We start from the raw sequence: 22,802 nt of genomic DNA on the forward strand, positions 1-22,802 counted from the left end.
ATTCCTATTCGTGAATATCTTATGCTTTTTTCAAGATGCATTTTTCCCATTATTAATACATTTACAAATTTGGAGTATAAAGGGGAGAAAAATACTCATAGTTGGTATCTAACATAATTACACATTTTGCTCTATTTCTTTTCAGTTTTTTTTCCCTTTAAGTTTAGGTTTATTAAAATGTGATAATCATATTGTATAAATAATTAAAAAATTTTTAACCTAAGCTACCATGAGTATGGTTTCATGTTATTAGTACCTACACGGTAATTATAAATGCTTGCATAATAGTACATCAAGGAAATTTTTACCTTTGTTTATTTAAACATTAGACACTTGAGTAGTTTCAAGTTTTGTTGTTATGAGTAATTCTGTGATGACTGTACTTCTTTATAAAAGCTCTTATTTGGGCAGTAATCCTAGAAACAGACTCATTGAGTCAAAGGCAAAGAATGTCTAAGGTTCAGTACATGCTTATGTTGCTTTTCATTTGAGGAACATTGTGCTACCTGCATAGGATGCAAGAATGATTTCACTGCATTTCCTCAGCATTGGGTATCATCTTAAAAATGCACTAACAGGGTTTCCCTGGTGGCGCAGTGGTTGAGAGTCCGCCTGCCGATGCAGGGGACACGGGTTCGTGCCCCGGTCTGGGAAGATCCCACATGCCGCGGAGCGGCTGGGCCCGCGAGCCATGGCCGCGGAGCCTGTGTGTCCGGAGCCTGTGCTCCGCAGCGGGAGAGGCCACAACAGTGAGAGGCCCGCGTACCGCAAAAAAATAAATAAATAAATAAATAAAATGCACTAGCAATGAATGGAAAACAATATATCACTGATAGATCAAATTTTAATTAGGGAACATGCATGTTTTCCTCTATGAATGTTGACTAATTGTGTTGCTTCTTTTGTGAATTGTCTGATCATGTCTTTTGGGATCGTCTTATTGGTATTTTTTTTTAATCACAGTGACTTCCTATAATCATAGAGTTCAGTTTACATTAACACTTTATATATGAAAGATGATAACCTTTTGACTATCAAACTGTCAGAGAGGGGAACACTTCCCTCTACCCATTTTGGTTCTTTTGGCTGGTCTAATAATTAAGTTGACACAAGGCAGATTAAGAGGAGGAAAAAAACAAATTTAATTTCATATGGATGGGGGTGCTATAGATAGGGGACCTAAGAACTGACGAAAGCAGGCTGTTTATATACCTTTTAGACAAACAATAAATTTGTGAAGAACTGACAAGATAAACTTAGGCTTGGGTACTAATTAATGAAGAAACTAAGCAGAGTTTGTTTATACAGCCTTCTCTACCTTGAGTTCCCTATCTCTGGCAATAAGAATATCTCTACTTTCGGGGGCGGGGTGAGGGACAAAGGAGGGTCAGAGTGTCCTTCTTGTAGTGGCTGTTTAACTGTAATTCAAAATAATATTTCAAAATGGCATAATTTGGGGTGGCCTGCCCTGACCCCCATCATCCTTAAGGTGTTTTTGCCTTTTCGATGTTTAAAAACTTATGATGTTTTGAAGTTTTAAATTTCATTTGATACAATGTATTGATAACTTCCTTTGTGATTGAATGAAATACCGTTACTGTTTTTCTAAATACGGAGAAGTAACAGAAGGGATAACACAGTGAACCATAATTCTCTACCCATATAACATCTACTGACCATAAAAAAGTAATACCTGTACGTGGATGGTATATTCAAAAGCAAAAACCCCTCTCAGCCCCCTCCCCGAGGCCCCTTTCTCCTCAGTAAACTGTTTCTTGTTATTGCTTTCAAGGAAAATAAAACATGTATTTGCAAATATTTTAACCTGAAAGAGATCATGCTGTAGTCGTTGCTCCGCACCTTGCTTTTGGTCACGTAAAAGATATTTTGGAGATGTTTCCATATGAGCAGTTATAAACCTATTGTGTGTGTGCACACACACATACAGCATAATATTCTACCAATGGATGTACTGTTTAGTTAGTCCTATATTGACAGACCTTTGATTCTTTCCAGATTATTTTATAGATTTTAAACTAAGTTTTCCACCTTCCAGAATTTTGAGAAATACTCAATTTTATTTCCTTCAGGGGTGGTGACCCCTCTTTGTGCTCAGGACACTGTCGAGATGCAATTAGAAAAAGACAAATCTCTGAGTCAAATGGTGGGACTTAAAAAGGGGCTTGGGAATGATAAAAGCTTAACTCTGTCATTTAAAATAAGGGTAATCTTTTTAATTGGCTTCTGTGATGCCTAGTGGAGTACCATTGTTTGCAGCATAATTATGCATTTCCCAGCTTAATTCATCCATTATAACATGATGTAATGTTTAGACATAGCAATAATTACAAATCTCGCACGTCTGCAGATAAATATACCACTGATCAAAATAAGACAGTGGCAGCATGAATAGTGTTGTGTCCATGGGAGACATTAATGAAAAATAATTGATAATGAACCGTATCTCATTGGCTCAAAACATTGATTGGTAGAAACATGCCTTTCTATCCCAACTGTCATGTAGAGGCCAGTCCACCTGTGCCAGTGGGGCCGTTTTCATTTCTGCCCTGTAACTAGCCCCAGAGTTCCACACCATTGTATTTTCTAGACCTCAGCTTGGTATGTTACGCACAGATGTGCCCTGGATATTTTATCCTGGGACCAGTAGGGGTCAAAATTTAAGAGATTATCTGAACTGTCTGCTTCTCTGTGTGTGTGTCATGAATAAAGAATGGGTCTAACCCAGCCCACTAAAATGTGTTTGACCTGGAAGAACAGTAAACAATTAAATCCTGGTAGAGTGGCTTGTGTGTTTAAAAGCTACTTAGTTGTGTATTTTGCCTAAAGCAAACAAAATCATCAGTCAGGTTCTTAGAGAAAAGAGATTGTTCACAGGGTCCAGTGAAGGATTTGGTCTTTAAAATCCTCCTTCTTATAGTAAATGTCCAAATTGGTTCAGACAGCATGGAGGCAAAGAGGAAGCCACGTTTTCTGAACATGTTATTGAAGCAGATATTGGCTGGGATGATCTTGACTCACCTTAGCTGTACATCAACATGGCATAGCTGAGGTGCCTTTGATTCAGGGGGCTTGTTACAGGTGAATCACATGGGGAAGAGCTAAAAAGAGAGATGGGAATTTTCTAGAATGCTCTGATGCCCCAAACAGCTCACTGGTCTGCTGAGAGCTGGGCCATTTCGTGTCCAGGTTACAGAAACAAAAAGTGAGATGCAAAGCCCCTGTAGGAGGATGCATCTGTCCCCTTTGCTGACACTGCTCACCCCCAGATGGCTAGTGAGTGGCATGGCCCTGGTTGTGCCCCCCTCTAGTTTGGGGCAGGTGTTCTTTTGAATTTCTTTCTTTCATTAAGCCTCTGTGGCTATGTATGCCTTCTCCCCTCCCCGAGAAAAACACACATGCTCACCCTCTGGTTACTGTATAATGTAATGTGCATTCCCACTGGCTAGTACCTTGTTTCCATCTTTTTATTCTTGGTGTAGGGAGAAGGAAAATTCACTAGTTTTCTGGTTGGTCATTTCAGGAATTTGCCTTTGGGGCTCTTGGACCAGGCTTTCCTGTAACCACACAGAGCTTATCGGGTCTGTGTTAGCCTCTCAACCACTTCTTGAAAACTGTTGATGCCGCTGAGCCTTGACTGTGTGACAGGGTGCAGCATTAAAATCTCACCCAAATAGCGTCCCAAATGATGGCGTCTTGTTGATTACCAGGGCTGTTAAAATTTTTTTTGCTGAGCCAAAAAAAACAGGTGACTGTTTCCAGGAATTGAAAAGCTGCTGCACCTCCGGCCCCAGGTGTTCCATGAAGGTTGGATCACTCATGTCATCCCTTTTTACAGTCCATAAATCTTCTGATTTATTTTGCCATCTGGGATTCAAGACATGTTTATTCGTGGGGGGCTTTCCATTGAAATCAGAGCCCGCTGTCAAGCAGGAGAAAGAATCAGGAATTAGAATGGTGTGCATTGTTCTTTGTTAGAAAAGAACCCTCGTTCTCTGGTTGTAGACAAATATTTGCTTTTGCAGAATCTAGTGGTGTGTCGGTGCCTTTGTTCGCATCCATGCGACAAGCACGCTCTCTCGCCTTCTAAGGATTCAGGTGCACACCGGGCGCAATTTGATGATGCTTGGAATCTGGGTGTGTGCTACTTAAAGTACGAATACCTTTCTGCTTCCTACTCCTCTGACTTAGCTAATTTCTGTAATGGGACAGATCTTTATCCCAAGGAGTCTACATAGTTTCCTGTGGAGGGTGATATTGGAAAAAATGTCCCTTTAGCTATAGCTAGAGATGAATATTGCCATGCGGCTTTCTTGTGTTATGCTAAAGCAGCATCAGAGCAAGAGGCCTTACACCTTTTATCTTTCCAAGCCAGTGGATTAGGGAGGAAAGAAGCCTGGATCTCTGGGAAGCCACCCTGACCCTCAGTTTCTTCATCTGTGAATGAGGAGAAATAGTTCTAACACTTCCTAAGCATTCGGTCTTGCTATCACAGCCTCCTCAGATGTTATGAGTATTAAATGAATTCATGCACGCCAAGGGTCCAGAGTAGTTTTTACCACATAGTATTGGGTTGGCCAAAAAGTTCGTTCAGGGTTTTCCTTAAGATGTTACGAAAAACCCGAATGAACTTTTTGGCCAGCCCACTAAATGTTAGCTCATGATCCCTGTTTCCAGGGGAGGAACAGGAGGGCTGAGGAACTTGGTTGGGTACATGCAGCATGTGGCAGGGCCCAGGCTGTCCTCCAGAACTTATGTTCTCTGCCACCACCCTATACTGTCTCTCAGGAGGATGATAGCTTTCCACCTGCCATAAACGGGTGGTTGGTTGAGTGAAAAATGGAATAACGTGTGAAAAGACGTGTGTTTAACTCTGCAGTGATGGACTATAAGCATTAACTGGGAATCTATAATGACGATAGGGGCGTCCGGGGTGAATAGGCCTTGATCCCAGGAAGCTGCAGTTTAGGGAAGTGGTGCACACAGTAAATGCACAGGTGCAGTGCTATGTAATAAGTGCCAAGTTAAAAAAGATCTCCAAGGGCCAGGAGAGGCCTGAGGAGGGGAGCTCTCTGGAGCCCCATGGGTGGGGTTGGATGGATGGGAGCAGGTCTCTAGCTGAGTGGAGGTGATGCTAGAGGACTTTCTGCAAACCACCAGATCCACTGAAGTGCGATGGAGCTGGGATGGGGAAGGGGGTCGTACAGATTAGCAGGAGCCAGTTCTTTTACGTATCAGTGCACATGCCATGTCAATACTTTTTAGCCTATCTACCTGATAAGCTAAAATTCTTGGCAGAATTCTTGGCAGCATGATATAAAGCTAAAATATTTTTATTTGATTTGATGATTTTTTTTCCCCTAGGGTGAGAAGGACATATTGAAGGGTCAAATGGGGGAAGTGTCAAGTGTACCTTTTGTAAGACCACTCAGGGCAGCGGCATGGAAGATGGACGTGAATGGAGTGGGAATAGAGTCAGGGGGTCACTCTGAGGTCATTCAGACGTTATATGATACGGGACCCCAGGCAAGTCCCTAGGAATGAAGGAAACAGTCCAGGATGTTAATGAGGTTCTCTCTGCCTGGCTGGGAGATCTTGGGCAAGCTAAGTACGTCTCTGGGCCTCACTTTCCTGTCAAGCTAAGTACCTCTTGGGGCCTCACTTTCCTGGCATGTCTCTTTGATTTGGGTGTATGGGATGGGATGGATTTTAACCACAGTGAGAAGAAAACTGGGGCGTTTATTTTTAAAACAGAAAGCAGAAGTGATTTGATAAGATTAATTTCAACAGAACTGATATATGTTGCCTGCTGGCTTAATAGTTTTATTAGGGCTGTTTAGTCACCCTCCCTATGATGGAAACCAAGTGAATTCTAGTAGATTTGTAGTCTTAGGTTTGTAAGTAATGTCATTTGCAGAAGAGTAAAGTTCCCCATTTGTTCCTCAATTTGGAAGGATCGTGTAGAAATCAGTGACTTTAAAAATATCCAGCAACCTTTCACCACTTTAAAATATTGAAAGGATAAATGATGCTGATGGCGGCTGGCTGTGCATCATGAATTATGGATGCGGCGTGCCCTGGAGCTCTTTATGGCTGTGCATAACGAATCATCTTTTGTTCTAGCTTATTTTCATTGGGGTGCTTGTAAAAGAAGAGGTCAAAGCAAATGCATTAAAGAGATCTGTTTGGTGCAGGATGATCGTTTTTTGCCATCCTATTCTGTTAGTTGCTTTTGTTGGCGCTTTGTTTATTCATTATCAAATTGGTCTGAAGTAGGGTGGGATCTGGGGACAGTGGCAGAGGACCCCCTGTGGAGTTAACAGCTGTGGGTCAGGCTAATGATAGAGCAGGGGGCTCCCACACCCCTTGTTGGTTCCCTGCGTCTCTAAAGCAATTCTCTTCCTGCCCCCTTCTTTCTCTGAGCTGCACCCTCTTTAAATTCTTCAAGGCAGTGGGCCGCCACGAAGTAAAAATGGGTTTATGTCCCGTATAAAAGCAGGTGAGGCCTTAAGTACTTTATAACCTGATAATAGTAAAATAAAATAAATTGGAATAAATTATTCACATGCCCATGATCTTTTCTCCCACTAATTTTCTCTAGACTCTCAATGCAATTAGAGAGGATTAAAAAAACATGAAACACAGCAGAAAATTAGTATGTGTTCTTTTTTCCCCCTCCCCTCCCCTGGCCAAGATTCCTTTAGAATCTGAGTATGCTATCAAAGGTACCATTTAAATTTCATACATGAAGTCATGATGACTGTAAGTGGAAGCTGGTGGTCACACTGTTTATTTTGGTCATTCATATCTCCTTTCTGTAGTGAAAGCGCTACCTACTTTGTGAGGGTGGAGCCTACCAGACACAGATATCAGGCCTGGCTCATCTAGAATCAATTAGAAAAGGTCTACCCACCGCATTTCATTTGTGGTTAAGTGAGCTGTCTCATCTGCCCTAAGATGATCGTTTGTGGGATGCTCAGAGGCAAACATCGAAATAGTTGGGAGTGGCTCCAGATTGAGGCTCCAAGGCCCATGGCCGCCTCTGGAAGTGCACATCTACCGAGGGCTGGTCCATGTATTCATCAGAGTTCCAGTGTAGTCAGATGCAAATGTTGGGGCTATTCTGATTTCAGTGGTTAATTACGGTTTTAGCTCATACTAAAATTAAAAAAAAAATCTTTGCAGGAAAAACTATTTAACTTAGTTTGTCTATATTATTAACTAAAAGACATAACACAGTGCTCATGCAGTGTAGAGAAATGGGATAATGCCTGGAGGTTACACATAGGTAGAAATTTGTCTGGATACATATCCACTTAATCCTGTATTCATTCAGCAGAAATTCACAGAGGCCTCCCAGCAAGGGCCGGCAACCCGGGGACTTCCAGCAGGAATCACGCTCAGAGCCTGTCCTCAAGGACCTTGGTCCAGAAAGGGAGATGAGGCTTGGGCACCACTATGAGACATTGTGAAATGGGTCTAGACCCTGTGCCATGAGAATTCAGTAGAGAAAGAGACTCCTTCCAACTGAGTGGGTCATGGAGAAACTAGAATTCCACTTACAGGTGGTGGGAAAGGCATGTTGTGAACAAAGAATTTACAAATGGTCTTTTTTTCTTCTAGAGAGATCATCAAATCCCTGGGCTTTTAACCTGTTAGCTAAAAAAGTGCAGTAATTCATAATTTTTGAATTACTATTAGCCCATTCTCATGTAATGATACTTTGCCTTGCTTTTCAAATCCTGGGATTGAAATAATAATAAAAGAGTAGGAACACTGATTATTTAAATTTTTTTCTATGCGATACATACAGGGGACATGATGTACCTCCTTTTATTTTTATGCTATTTTTGGAACGTTTATTTTCTTTGCTGTCCTAGGAACAGTTAAAGGCATACTTCCAGTAGTGTGAGATTACATTTTTAATTTGTGCTATAAACATGGAACGGTTTATATGGTGAAGAATTCAGTGGGTCTACCTACACTATTAACCATTGTGATTTTAATAAACCATAGTCTTTGTTTAATTGCATTCTCTGCTAGCACAGACTTGAAGAGCTCAATCCATCTGCTTTATTGTCTTTCCTTCTGAGTCCTGTTTTGTTTCTCCTTCTCTACTATACGAATGCGTCTTAGTAATACAGGAAATATTGTGACTGTATTATGTGAAGCTGAACTGTATGCTGAAAGTAGATCATACCAAGCCATTTCTCTCTCTTCTTCTTCTTTTTCTTTTTGCTCAGTATCACCTTCTAAATTATAGTTAGTTATTTGCAAATGATGGGATTATACTTTCAGGATTGTCTTGTATCAGATATATAGCTCCCCATTCTCTAAAGAAGCCTTATTATGCAAATTAGCTGCACTTTCTCGATTCCTGAATTCATATCGTGATTTTATTTTGGGATTCCTCGAGATAATCGCTTATTCGGGTGGTTCAGAAGGCCGGAGAGATCCAAGTCATACAGTGAACACTTTCCATCACATAAAGGCAGTTCTGTCTTCCACAGAAAATCAATGAAGCAATCACTGTGACAATATGTTGGAGACTGGAGAAAGAAGATCAATCAGTGGTCATTTAGGATCACTGTTCCTTTTTCCCAACTCTAAGAGTGATCTTTACTGGGTAATCACAGAGCCCTCTTCTAAGTCCCCATTTAAATGCCTCAGTTTTATCTTCTGAAAAAACAATGATTAGGTAGGAGAGTGCTTGGGGCAGGCAAAGGCACTTTACCTGTAAGTGGGTAAAGAGCTTCCCCAGGTTCCTTGGGAATATTTTTCTATTTTCCTGCTTCAAGAAAGAGCATAATAAATATACTTCAGCAGGAAGTAAAGCTCTCCCAAAATTGCTGAGTCCCGGGAGTCCCAGGATTGGAGCATCTTCGCTATCAGCTCCTTTTGAGGCTGGCACGTCGGTGCTTCCTTGCAAAAGTGAGCTCAGCAGGGCGTGGAGGACGCCAGCTCTGCAGTGGAAGTGGTCCCTGTCCTCATTGTCCCGTCTTCCCCAGTAAACTAAGAGGACACCAGCTCTCTATAATAACCAGGCTTCTGACCTGTTTTGGCCTTTTTGGACTATGAAAATTTAGTTTTTCTAAGATACTGAATGTCAATTTTGGGAACAAAAAGTAGTTGGATTAAGGGGCTATAGTTTAATAGTGGTAACTGGATTTTTTTTTTTTTAATGTATAGTTGATTTACAATGTTGTGTTGTGTTAATTTCTGCTGTACAGCCAAGTGACTCAGTTATACATATACATTCTTTTTTCTAGTCTTTTCTATTATGGTTTATCCCAGACTCAATTTTTATATGTAATTACTAGGAATTTCAGAGAAGTCACAGGCAGCTCACCTGGAGCAGCCTAAGATTTGACACCTGAGTGTCTTAAATTGCACTCAGCAGCCACTTTCTAAGATGAAGAGAAGGTGTCCAGAGAGTAATTGATATCATGTGTCATTTGCTGCTTTTTGGTGCGACTCCCCCCCTGCAGGGCTTTCCTGGACCGTGGCCCTTGTTGAGTTAGCAGTCCTTCTGAGTTAAGGTAACTCGTAATCCCCGCCCTTACCAGCTTATACCCTGTTTGTCTGCCTTCCCATTTTTTTTTAAAACATCTTTATTTGAGTATAATTGCTTTACAATGTTGTGTTAGTTTCTGCTGTATAATAAAGTGAATCAGCTATATGTATTCGTATATCCCCATATCCCCTCCCTCTTGCGTCTCCCTCCCACCCTCCCTATCCCACCTCTCTAGGTTGTCACAAAGCACCGAGCTGATCGCCCTGTGCTATGCAGCTGCTTCCCACTAGCTATCTATTTTACGTTTGGTAGTGTATATATGTCCATGCCACTCTCTCACTTCGTCCCAGCTTACCCTTCCCTCTCCCTGTGTCCTCAAGTCCATTCTCTACGTCTGTGTCTTTATTCCTGTCCTGCCCCTAGGTTCATCAGAACCATTTTTTTTTTTTAGATTCCATATATATGTGTTAGCATACGGTATTTGATTTTCTCTTTCTGACTTACTTTGCTCTGTATGACAGACTCTAGGCCCATCCACCTCACTACAAATAACTCAATTTCATTTCTTTTTATGGCTGAGTAATATTCCATTGTATATATGTGCCGCATCTTCCATATCCATTCATCTGTCGATGGACACTTAGGTTGCTTCCATATCCTGGCTATTGTAAATAGTGCTGCAATGAACATTTTGGTACATGACTCTTTTTGAATTATGGTTTTCTCAGGGTATATGCTCAGTAGTGGGATTGCTGGGTCATATGGTAGTTCTATTTTTAGTTTTTTAAGAAACCTCCATACTGTTCTCCATAGTGGCTGTATCAATTTACATTCCCACCAACAGTGCAAGAGGGTTCCCTTTTCTCCACACCCTCTCCAGCACTTATTGTTTGTAGATTTTTTGATGATGGCCATTCTGACCGGTGTGAGGTGTTACCTCATTGTAGTTTTGATTTGCATTTCTCTAATGATTAGTGATGTTGAGCATCTTTTCATGTGTTTGTTGGTAATCTGTGTATCTTTTTTGGAGAAATGTCTATTTAGGTCTTCTGCCCATTTTTGGATTGGGTTGTTTGTTTTTTTGATATTGAGCTGCATGAGCTGCTCGTAATTAATCCTTTGTCCATTGCTTCGTTTGCAAATATTTTCTCCCATTCTGAGGGTTGTCTTCTCATCTTTTTTATGGTTTCCTTTGCTGTGCAAAAGCTTTTAAGTTTTATTAAGTCCTATTTGTTTATTTTTGTGTTTATGTCCATTTCTTCAGGAGGTGGGTCAGAAAGGATCTAGCTGTGATTTATGTCATGGAGTGTTCTGCCTATGTTTTCCTCTAAGAGTTTTATAGTGTCTGGTCTTACATTTCGGTCTTTAATCCATTTTGAGTTTATTTTTGTGTATGGTGTTAGGGAGTGTTCTAATTTCATTCTTTCACATGTAGCTGTCCAGTTTTCCCAGCACCACTTATTGAAGAGGCTGTCTTTTCTCCATAATATACTCTTGCCTCCTTTATCAAAGATAAGGTGACCATATGTGTGTAGGTTTATCTCTGGACTTTCCTGTTTCATTGATCTATATTTCTGTTTTTGTGCCAGTACCATACTGTCTTCATTACTGTAGCTTTGTAGTATAGTCTGAAGTTCCCTGCCCATTTTTAATCATTGTATCCAGGAGTTTCCAATTCTACCTTTTGAGTTTAGTTTCTTCAAGGAGAGCTAGGTTTTTATGAGGAAAGAATTTCTAAGCTCATTTTCTGAAAGTTTTTTTTTTTTTTTTTTTTTTAACTTAGGTGGACACTTAATTGACTTGTTTGGGACCTAGATATCCTTTTTTTTTTTTTTTTTTTTTCTCTAGTTGTGGCGAGCGGGGGCCACTTCACCACGGTGCACGGGCCTCTCACTGCAGTGGCCTCTCCTGCTGTGGAGCACGGGCTCCAGGCGCACGGGCCTCAGCAGTTGTGGCATGTGGGCTCCAGAGCGCAGCCTCAGCAGTTGTGGTGCACGGGCTTAGCTGCTCTACGGCATGTGGGATCCTCCTGGATCAGGGCTCGAACCCGTGTCGCCTGCATTGGCAGGCGAATTCCCAACCACTGCGCCACCAGGGAAGCCCCTAGATATCCTTTTTAGTAGCTAGTCCAGACATAAAGGCAAAAGAAATCTCAAGTAATCTGTTGGATGAGAAAATTTCAGTGCTGTGTTATATAACTTTATGATATCTCATCTTAGTTCCTGTTTTTCTTCCCTCCCTCCCTCCTTCCTTCCTTTATTCCTGTTTTCTTTTCTTTCTTTCTTTCTTTTTTTTTTTTTAAACAGAGCCTAGAGGCTGTAGGTGAGTTTATCTTGGGATGCAACTGGGAAAATTCACTTTACCTGATAAAGAAAATAAACTTCAAAAGCATCTGGTAGATAGCTGGTACACATTACAGGAAGGGAATAGCTAATTTTACACTGACTGTAGTTCTATAAGACGATGTAAATATGTTTGAATATTTTAGGGGAAAGAAATGTAAAAAGTGATTTCACCCGATCAGTTATTTGTGGTCTTCTGCATTTGGACCTGTCTAAAACACATCCAAGTCGACAGAAGAATATTTGGAATGTGAATTTGGTCCAAGGAATGTTGAACATATTTTTGCTATGTAATTTTCAGTATGAAGGCACTGTGTCACTAATGTGTGAGCTGGAGGGAAAAAGGGGTGGAGGAGTGGGGGCAGGGCCATCTTGTTGCACAGTTCCACTGCAGGCAGCATGAGCAGTGCCCCTGGCATCATGCCCTGAACGGCCCTCTTGGCCATTGGCAACAGGCCTGGTTGGCTTCTGGATAGAAATATCTTTGTTCATTCATTTATTCATTTGTGGTTATAGCTGGTTAGGGGTGAAGTCCAAACTCAGAATGAACCAGGTCACAGCACCCCAGGGAAATCGGTCTCTAGGGCTGGCCATAGGGGTAGGAATCAGATGGTCAACACAGAGGTTAGCAACATTTGGTGATGTGGTCTGGAGAAATCTAAGGAGTAGAGACCAAGAGTCCAGGGGGTCATGGCTGGTAGAATAAGAGCATAAGTGAGAGCCCGTTGTTGGTGAGGTCAACTGGGTAGGAATTCTTTATGCCCCCGCCTAAGCAGGAAGTAGATGAAGGGCTTTGAAGCTCCCTGGAATGTGTAGAAGGAGCCACTGTTAATTTCAGAAAGGGATGGGGGGGATGGAGTGAGCAACAGCATCAGTTGGAGGTCTCATGCTGTGTCCATTGGGAGTGAATTGTCCCATAGAGAATTGATCACCAGTTACTAAATTATTTAAAAATAGGTATTCTGAGTTGAGGGATTTATACTACCTGACTTCCTTTGAAGGAAGGGACTGCTATGGTGACAGAAAGCGAATCAGGGGCTGATGGTGTGGGCAGGGGATGGACTACAAGGGAACTTTTGTGGGTGATGGAAATATTCCATGTCATGATTGTGGTGGGGATGACAAGACTGGATTCTAAGTTGAGGGATTTATACTACCTGACTTCAAGACTTCCTTTGAAGCTACAGTAATCAAGACAGTGTTGTATTGGTGTAAGGAAAGATAAATCAATCAGTAGAACAGAATAGACCCATATATATGGTTAATTGATTTTTGACAGAGGTATAAAATAATTCAGTGAGGGAGAGATAATATTTTCAAAAATAGTGCTGAAACAATTAGATATCTGTATTTATAAAAATGAACCTTGACCTCTACCTTGTACCGTACATACAGATTCACTTGAAATGAATCATAGATCTAAATGTAAGAGCTAAGACTGTAAAATCTTATGAAGAAAGCGTAGGAGACTCCTATGCTTATGAAGAAAGCATAGGAGAAACTCCTGTGCTTACGAAAATTTTGCTATATAGGACTTAATCAAAATGAAAAAATTTTGGTCTTCAAAAGACCTGTTAAGAAAATGAAGAGGCAATCCATAGTTCAGGAGAAAATATTTGCAAAACGTATACCTGATAAAAACCAAAACAGAACTCTTACAAGTCAATAATTATAAAACCTAATTAAAAACTGGGCAAAAGATTTGAATAAACACTTCCCCAAACAGGGTATATGAATGGCAGATAAGCATATTAAAAGATAGTAGCATCACTAGTAATTAGAAAAACACAAATTAAAACCAGTAGGAGATATAGCTACCCACCCACTAGAATGGCAAAGATTAAAAAGACTGACCATACCAAGTGCTGGTGAGGATTTGTAACAGCTGGGTTTCTCCTCATTGCTGCTGGGAATGTAAAGTGGTGTAACCATTGGAAAACAGTTTGGTAGTTTCTAATAAATTTAAACATGTATTTACCATACAATTTAGCAGTTTCATTCCTTGGTATTCACCCAAGAGAAATGAAAATATGTGTTTATAAAAAGATTTATATACAAATGTTTATAATAGCTTTTTTCATAATGGCCAAATACAGGAAACAACTTGTCTGCTAAATAGATAAATTGTGGTATATTACTTAGCAATAAAAAGAAGTGAACTACTGATGAAACAATGTAGATGAACATCAAGAGCATTGTGCTAAGTGAAAGAAGCCAAACACAAAGATGTACGTACTTTTGGGCTTGAATCCAATTATAGGAAATTCTAGAAAGGCAAAACTGCTATGGTGACAGAAAGCAAATCAGGGGCTGATGGTGTGGGCAGAGGATGGACTACAAGGGAACTTTTGTGGGTGATGGAAATATTCCACATCATGATTGTGGTGGGGATGACAAGACTGGATACGTTCGTCGAACTGCATCAAATATTACACTTAAAATTAGGGAATTTTATTATATGTGAATTATACCTCATTAAAGCTAATTTTAAAATAAGTTCTGGTTAAAATAATTCCTTCGAGGGCCTCCCTGGTGGCGCAGTGGTTGAGAGTCCGCCTGCCGATGCAGGGGACATGGGTTCGTGCCCCAGTCCGGGAAGATCCCACATGCCGCGGAGCGGCTGGGCCCGTGAGCCATGGCCGCTGAGCCTGCGCGTCCGGAGCCTGTGCTTCGCAACGGGAGAGACCACAACAATGAGAGGCCCACATACCGGAAAAAAAAAAAAAAAAAATAATAATAATAATTCCTTCGATATCCTGAAACAAATTTTTTCACATTAACATGGTATGTGCCTTGTGATCCTGTCCTTTGTATATGAATTTTTTTAAATTAATTTTTTAAAAATTATTTTTATTTATTTTTGTCTGCATTGGGTCTTCATTGCTGCGCGCGGGCTTTCTCTAGTTGCGGCGAGCGGGGGCTACTCTTCGTTGCGGTGCAAGGGCTTCTCATTGTGGTGGCTTCTCGTTGTGGAGCACAGGCTCTAGGCGCACGGGCTTCAGTAGTTGCAGCACCTGGGCTCAGTAGTTACAGCACATGGGCTCTAGGGTGCATAGGCTTCAGTAGTTGTGGCACGCAGGCTCAGTAGTTGTGGCTCACAGGCTCTAGAGCGCAGGCTCAGTAGCTGTGGTGCATGGGCTTAGTTGTTCTGCGGCATGTGGGATCTTCCTGGGCCAGAGATTGAACCTGTGTCCCCTGCATTGGCAGCCGGATTCTTAACCACTGCGCCACCAGGGAAGTCCTGTATATGAATATTTTGATAAGTGGAACATGTTATGAAGATACATCCAGATTTCCCACCTATGTTTGTGTGATTGGTTATATTCTGTTATGTTGAACCATATGAAATTGTTGATGTCCAGTAATTTTTGAACTGTAAAAGTGGCAATTTCCTGTTGTCCAACTAAGAGAAGAAATTTTGTTTGCTTTCTAATTCATTGGAAAGACTTTTGGCAGTGGTTACAGCTCAAGATTATGTGGCAGTGGTCAAATTTCAAGAGTTTTGTAAGCCAAAAAGCCTAAATTTTTGTTCTAAGTCATGCATTTTCTTTTCCCTCATTTTGCTTTTTCAGTTCAGTAGATGTTTCATGTATCTATCGCTTTCAGGGCATTATACTTGGAATTACAGTGGATGGATATAAAGATGAGTTTGTTGCCCTTGCCTGGAAGAATTTAGGTGATGAAATTAAAAGACATGTATAGACTTTGCCATAATCACGACTCTGAAATACAGCTCTTAGTCACTGTTGTCTCCATTGTAGTAATTATAGAAAGGTATTTGGATTTTCTTACTGAAGAAATAAGTGCTGTGGATGTGTATATATAAATCTATGTGCATATGAGCCTAAAGAAAAACTAGAAACAAGGTCAGCAATTTGCATAATATTCTAGTCTGCCAAGAGCAAACATCTCTTAACCTTTTTCAAGAAAAGTCTGTATTGTTTGCCATTACTTAGTGGATGACCTCACACTGACTCTTTCTTTAGTTATCCATTGACTGTATTGAGCTGTTGGTCATAAGTGAGGTGAGCACTGCTTAAGGAGGTTTGCTTCTGGGTGTCTTTGTGGCCTTTTGTTTGGTGTGCAGAAGATGTGGGGAAAGTGGCTGTCACTTCATCCTAAGACTAAATTTCATTGTTTGTTGAGTTGGTGACAGGGGCCACACTAAGCATCAAATGAAGAACCCTGGGAAACTTCTAAAGACATATTCTAGAGCGTTCAATACAACACTGTGTCCAGGCTTGTCAACTCGATGCCCTATTTTCTTAGGTTTCTGAGTGGAGACCCATCTGAGCAAAATGGAAAACAACAGAATGCATGCTTTATGTCTCCTAACTCTGGTGTATTTCCTCCTTCTTTTTTCCTAAATAAGTCCAGGGGACTGAGAGGGCTATTCTTTTTATGTGGAGTGAAGCTATTTTAGCAGTCAGAGATGAGATTGTTGATAGTTGATACATAGCACATAGGCTGTTGTTTTTGGACCTCTGCCCCAGAAGAGCATGTACCCAAGAAATGATGTTATATAAGTGGGATGGGTTTCCATGTTTTGTTCTGTGCTCTTTATGGCGTCTCACAGCTGTTTGTGTGTGTTACCTCTGACAGTAGCCTTTACTTTTAATCAAGGATTTGCAGTTCTGAGAGGGAGCAGGCATACTGAAATTAAGTAGTGCAGTAGTTTTTTTGGTGCCGTTGTGGGGCAGTGGACGAGAGTACATGTTTTGGAGCAGCCAGATGTGGATCAATCCTAGATCCTCCACCCTAAGGTGTATAATCCTGGGCAAGTTGTTTAATTTTGAGCTGCCACTTTCCTTATCTGAAAAGTGCTGTCACTTAAAACTGTCGAAAAATAGACACTAACTGCCAATATTCTTTTTAAAGTAGTCTTTTAAAAATGATCATATAGCAAAAAAAATCATATAGTAAAATTGACTTTTTTCAGCATATAATCCTGTGACTTTTAACTCATGTAGATTCATGTAATCACCACCACAATCAAGGTACAGGAAAATCCTATTACCCCCCAAAAACTCCCTCCTGCTGACCCTTTATAATCACATCCTTCCTCCTTCACAAAGACTTGTTCTTGAAAAGGGTCATGGAGTACAAAGCATGCTTAATTTATATCTCTTCTCACTCTAAACTTAAGGAAATCTTTAGCTTATGATGGAAAAAATGCATTTGTCAGGAATCAGTTTTCTATTTGTGACAGGAGAATGTGTGTGTGTGTGTGTGCACATGCACGTGCACACACAAAAAGAGCAGCATGGAATTTTTTTCTTCTCCCTTCACCCCTTTCTTAAGAAATGCACATTGGAGAAGCTAAACTCCAGAAAAGTCTAATTCCCAAACCATGCCCTCTGCTTTGAGATTCTTTCTAATGAAATCATATATTAACATGAAATTTAACAAAATTATGTTTGGTATCACATTTAACATCAGCTCCAGCAAGGTTGTAAAATATGCACTTTGTCTATAAAATCCTTCCATCTTTTGAGGCAGTCAGAGTTCTTTGAAAAATGATATCTGCTTGCAGATAAGTTGCTTGCAGTCTAGTTTAAGAGACAAAACTAAGACAAGCCTTCCTGTCCCTTATGAGTTGAATTGTACCCTGCCTCCAAAAAAAGAAAAAGATATATTGGAGTCTTAACCCCCAGTACCTCAGAATGTGATCTCACTTGGAGATAGAATCATTATAGAAGTAAGTAAAAATGAAATCATTAGAGGCCATTAGGGTGGGCCCTAATCCAATATGACTCCACGTCTTTATAAAAAGGGGAAATCTGGACTCAGAGACACGCACACAGGGGAAGGTACCATGTGAAGAGAAAGGCAGAGATTGGGGTGCTGCATCTATAAGCCAAGAAATGCCAAAGAGCCAAAGATAGCCAACACAGTGCAGAAGCTAGGGGAGAGGCATGGACCAGATTCTCCTTCACGACTCTCAGAAGAAACCACCCTGCCAAACGCCTTGATCTTGAACTTCTAGCCTCCAGAACTGTGAGAAAATACATTTCTGTTGTTTAAGAGTCCAGTTTGTGGTATTTTGTATGGCAGCCCTAGGACATTAATACACTGTCCTTAATAAAAACCATTTTTAAATGGCAGTTTCTCTGTGTATAGGAAGAAAGGACACTGGTGTTTGGTAAATTTGGAGTCTCAGTGCTGATGACCACTCAGTATATGATGTGGACGTTTCCTGGTGCTGACACCTCCATGTGTAGAATGCAGTACTTTCTTGACTTTTTTTTTTTTTTTTTTTTTTTTGCGGTACGCGGGCCTCTCACTGCTGTGGCCTCTCCCACTGCGGAGCACAGGCTCCGGACGCACAGGCTCAGCGGCCATGGCTCACGGGCCCAGCCGCTCCAACGGCATGTGGGATCTTCCCGGACTGGGGCACGAACCCGTGTCCCCTGCATCGGCAGGCGGACTCTCAACCACTGCCCCACCAGGGAAGCCCTCTTGACTCTTTTTAGAAAGTGGTTTCTACAATTATTGCCTTCACCTCTCTTCCTTCTTCCTCTCACCCTCACCTCGCTCCCTTTCTCCTCTCTCATGAGCGCCTTTTCTTCTTCCCTCCAGGCCTGCCTCCTCCTCCTCCTCTTCTCGCTCTCCTCCGATGCCTTTTCACTCATGGCTGCACAGAGAAGATATGAACCGAATGACATTGTACCTTCATCGAGTCCTCTCCCTTGACAGGAGGAAGTTAATGATTGTTAGGTGGTTAGGAGTGACTGCTTCTTAACAGATTAGGTTTTTGTCCAAGAACACTGCCATCAAATACCAGCTTGAACTCTAGATAAGACTCTGCTTTACATTTTTTAAAAATGTGATATTTGAAGGTCCAAATTCATAGGGCATATTTACATAATCTACTTAAAATTTCTCTGATCCCACTGAGACCTCCTGACCTTTCCACTTTTTTTTTTTTTTTTTTTTGGCGGTACACGGGCCTCTCACTGTTGTGGCCTCTCCCGTTGCGGAGCACAGGCTCCGGACGCACAGGCTCAGCGGCCATGGCTCACGGGGCCCAGTCGCTCCGCGGCATGTGGGATCTTCCCGGACCGGGGCACGAACCCGTGTCCCCTGCATCGGCAGGCAGACTCTCAACCACTGCGCCACCAGGGAAGCCTCCTTTCCACTTTTATATAGTCTTCCAGCCCCACTCATGTGCTCACTTCCTCACCCAGTTTAAACTGCGTGGTCCATTACTGACTATTCACCTCAGTTCCCTTAGCCCAGGTTCCATTCTGCACAGTCATTCTGGTGTTCATGTATTTGAACGCAGCTGCAGAAAAACAACCAAGGAAAAAGCAGGCATAGGAAGAAACTTTCTCACCTTCCCACCACTGCATTTACCAGCTGACTTGTATGCACACCCATATGCCTACTCCGCCTTGCCTGTTGTGATACATGAACCATCCCTGCCCTGGCCAGTTTCCTGCTTCACCAGTTTCCCCTCTACTTGATCAATCCTGTCAGCAAATCATCAGACTGTAGCATGTCCTTTCATAAAACAAACAACCAAAGCGTGTTTTCACTCTATGGTCCATGCTAGCTGTTGTCTCTACCCTGTTTATAGTAAAGTTCCTTGAAAATGTTGTTCATCCTCCACATTTACATCCGTACTTCCCATTCCTTCTCTGAATCTCTTTCAGTCCAACTTTGTCCCCACCGTTGATCCAGAGCCTCTCTTGCCTTGGTCTCCAGTGATGTGCGTGTGGTCAGCTGTCAGTTCTCAGCGCGCCCTCCACTTGACCCCACTGTTGTTCCCTCCGTCCTTCTGGAGACACTGCCTTCCCCAGGCATCCTGTTTCTTCACTGCTTTGGGGACATCATTTGCCCAGCTGTCTTCTTATCTCACTGAGTGCTCAGTCTCCTTTGCTGGATGTGCTTCCTCATCCCAGCATGAAGTGTCACAGGCCACCAGGGATGGCTCTGTCCTCAGACTTCTGCTCTCTCTTCTCTAGGAGAGATGGGCAGAATTTTCTGGAAAAAGTTTTTTTAACAAATCTTTTAAGTTTTGTGGGCCACATAGTCTGTCACAGTTATTCAACTGTGATGTGGCACAAAGACAGCCCTAGATATTACGTAAATAAATGAGTGCGACTGTGTTCCAGTAAAACTATGTATGGACTCTAATATTTTAATTTCATATTGTTTTTATGCATCAAGAAATACTACTTTTTTTACCATTTCAAAAATGTAAAAACCATTCTTAGCTCACAGGTCACATAAAAATAGGCTGTAGCCTGTCATACAAAAATCAGCCGTAGTTTGCTGATACCTGCTCTACGTCACAAAGTGATGTCATCCAACCTTGGTCTTACTATATCACATATACGTAGATAAATGAAGAATGTATACTTCCAGCTCTAACGATCCCTTGAATTTCAGACTAACATATTCAGCTCCCTGTGTTATATCTCCACTTGAATGTCCGATAGGCCTCTCATGTCTAAAACAGAGCTCTTGATTTTTTTTCTCCCCTCTCAAAGCTACTTCTCTGAGTGGGTTCAACTTTAGTAAAGGTACATGGGTAATGCAGCCATCCCAGACTGTGGTGGAAAGGGTAGGGATTCTGGAGTCAGACGTGTGTTCAAATCCCAACATTCTGCTCCTTGCTAGCTACGTGACCTTGAGAAAGTTACCTGCCTTCTCCCTCTCTTTAAATATGAAAAAGACCTACGTTAAAGGCATGCGAGGATGGTGAATACTGTGCCTGACCTATAATAGGCTCAGTAGATCATAGAGACCACAGTGAGAAGCCACCTATATGTAGATATCAGATGAAGGAGAAAATTTTTGTAGTCTATTTACATAATAGAATAAAGATAGCTTACCAAAGCAGAATATAAATGAGAACAGAAGGACATTCAGACAGGTAAAATAATCGATCGGTTGCCAACTTGCACAGGTAGGGCAGCCCTGAAGACTGGGCGTCTCATGAATCTCTGGCCAGCTTAGCTCTATGGGAGGATGCTGCGGGTTGCATTGTGTCCTCCTCAGAGTCATATATTGAAGTCCTAAGTCCTGCTACCCCAGAGTGTGACCTTATTTGGAGACAGTCTTGACAGAGGTAATCAGGTTAGAAAGAATTCCTTAGATGGGCCCATTTCAATCTGTCTGGCATCCTCATTTTAAAAAGGAGAAATCTGGAGACAGACAAGCAAACAGGGAAAACACGGACATCTCCAAGCCAAGGAGGGGGCCCGATTCAGATTCTCCTTTGAAACCCTCAGAAGGAACCAACCCGGCGGACACCTTGATTTTGGACTTCTAGCTTCCAGAACCGAGACAATACATTTCTGTGGTTTAAGCCACTCAATTTGTGGTCCTTTGTTATGGCAGCTGCCATGGGGCACCGATATAGGAAGGATAAGGTGGACTTCGTTAGCTTGGCTTGACTTACAATCTCTACTAACGCTGTCCATTGTTTTTCAGTGCCTCTAAGTTGTGCACCCTGCCCCGTGTCGCTACTGACGAAAGGGGGTCATGTCATGAGTTCAGAGCTGCAGTTACTCTCTGGGCTAAGTTCTGAGGTCCCCAGATTCACTGTTCTCTAAACACCCAGCCAGTGCAAACCCTAGGAGTCTGTGAATTAGAGCTGTTGTTCCCAAAGTGTGGAGTGTAGATGATCAGTCCCAGGAGATCCTCTGAAAAAAGGTTTCTGGTCAAATTAATTTCAGAAAAACTGTATTTTGTAGAGCTGTTTTTGAAAAACACCAAGTATCTTAGCATATGAGGAAGCTTCTGAGAAGTTCCACAGTTAAGAAATGTGATGAGCCTAGTTTAAGCAAGTATTCTTCAAACTTATGTGACCACAGAACCTGTGTGTGTGTGTGTGTGTGTGTGTGTGCATAAAACACTTGTATATATCTCCCAGGGCTGGTTTTATATAGAATATATTCAATACTTTGAGAAATGCTGATAGAAAAATCTTGCTCACGTTCATCGTATGGCTTTTTTTTTTTTTTTGTCTGCGTTGGGTCTTCGTTGCTGTGCGCGGGCTTCCTCTAGTTGTGGCGAGCGGGGGCTACTCTTCATTGCGGTGCACGGGCTTCTCATTGCAGTGGCTTCTCTTGTTGTGGAGCACGGGCTCTAGGTGTCCGGGCTTCAGTAGTTGTGTCACACAGGCTCAGTAGTTGTGGCTCATGGGCTCTAGAGTGCGGGCTCAGTAGTTGTGGCGCACGGTCTTAGTTGCTCCGCGGCATATGGGATCTTTCCAGACCAGGGCTCGAACCCGTGTCCCCTGCATTGGCAGGCGGATTCTTAACCACTGCGCCACCAGGGAAGCCCCATTGTATGGCTTTTTTGACTCAGAATACTTTATCAATTATGGATATTTTCACTTTCTTATACCTATTTGGGTCTGATCCATGAGCGTAAACTTTTACAGTTTTATTGAAGTGTAATTGACATACAGTAAACTGCACATATTTCAAGTGTACAGTTTGATAAATTTTGACCTATGTGTATTCCCATGAGACCATCACCACAATCAAGATAACGAATGTATCCACCCGAAAGGCATGAGCATTTTTAATATAGTTGTAATCATAGTATCACATAATCACTTTAAGTAGCACTGACCTAGTCTGTAGCTTTAGGTCCCAGTCAAATAAATAACTCAATATTGAACCCTCTTAGCCTCCAAATCTAGGTGGGCCTTTTTTTTTTTTTTTTTTTTGGGCTGCGTTGGGTCTTCGTTGCTGTGTGTTGGTTTTGTCTAGTTTCAGTGAGCAGGGGCTGCTCTTTGTTGTGGTTCGTGGGCTTCTCGTTGCAGTCTCTTCTCTTGTTGCGGAGCACGGGCTCTAGGCATGGGGCTTCAGGAGTTGTGGCATGCAGGCTTAGTTGCTCCGAGGTATGTGGGTCTTCCTGGACCAGGGATTGAACCCGTGTCCCCTGCATTGGCAGGCAGATTCTTATCC

The 22,802-nt window shown here is 41.9% G+C and overlaps 1 protein-coding gene across 5 annotated transcripts in view; it reads left to right on the forward strand.

Annotated features, from left to right (window-relative positions):
- Nucleotides 1-22,802, forward strand: part of MFHAS1 (multifunctional ROCO family signaling regulator 1) — a 136,936-nt gene that overhangs the window by 19,089 nt on the left and 95,045 nt on the right. The gene's annotated exons all lie outside the window — the stretch shown is intronic.

The sequence above is a fragment of the Mesoplodon mirus genome (assembly GCF_964341445.2).
Source record: "Mesoplodon mirus genome assembly, chromosome: 20".
NCBI lineage: Eukaryota > Metazoa > Chordata > Mammalia > Artiodactyla > Ziphiidae > Mesoplodon > Mesoplodon mirus.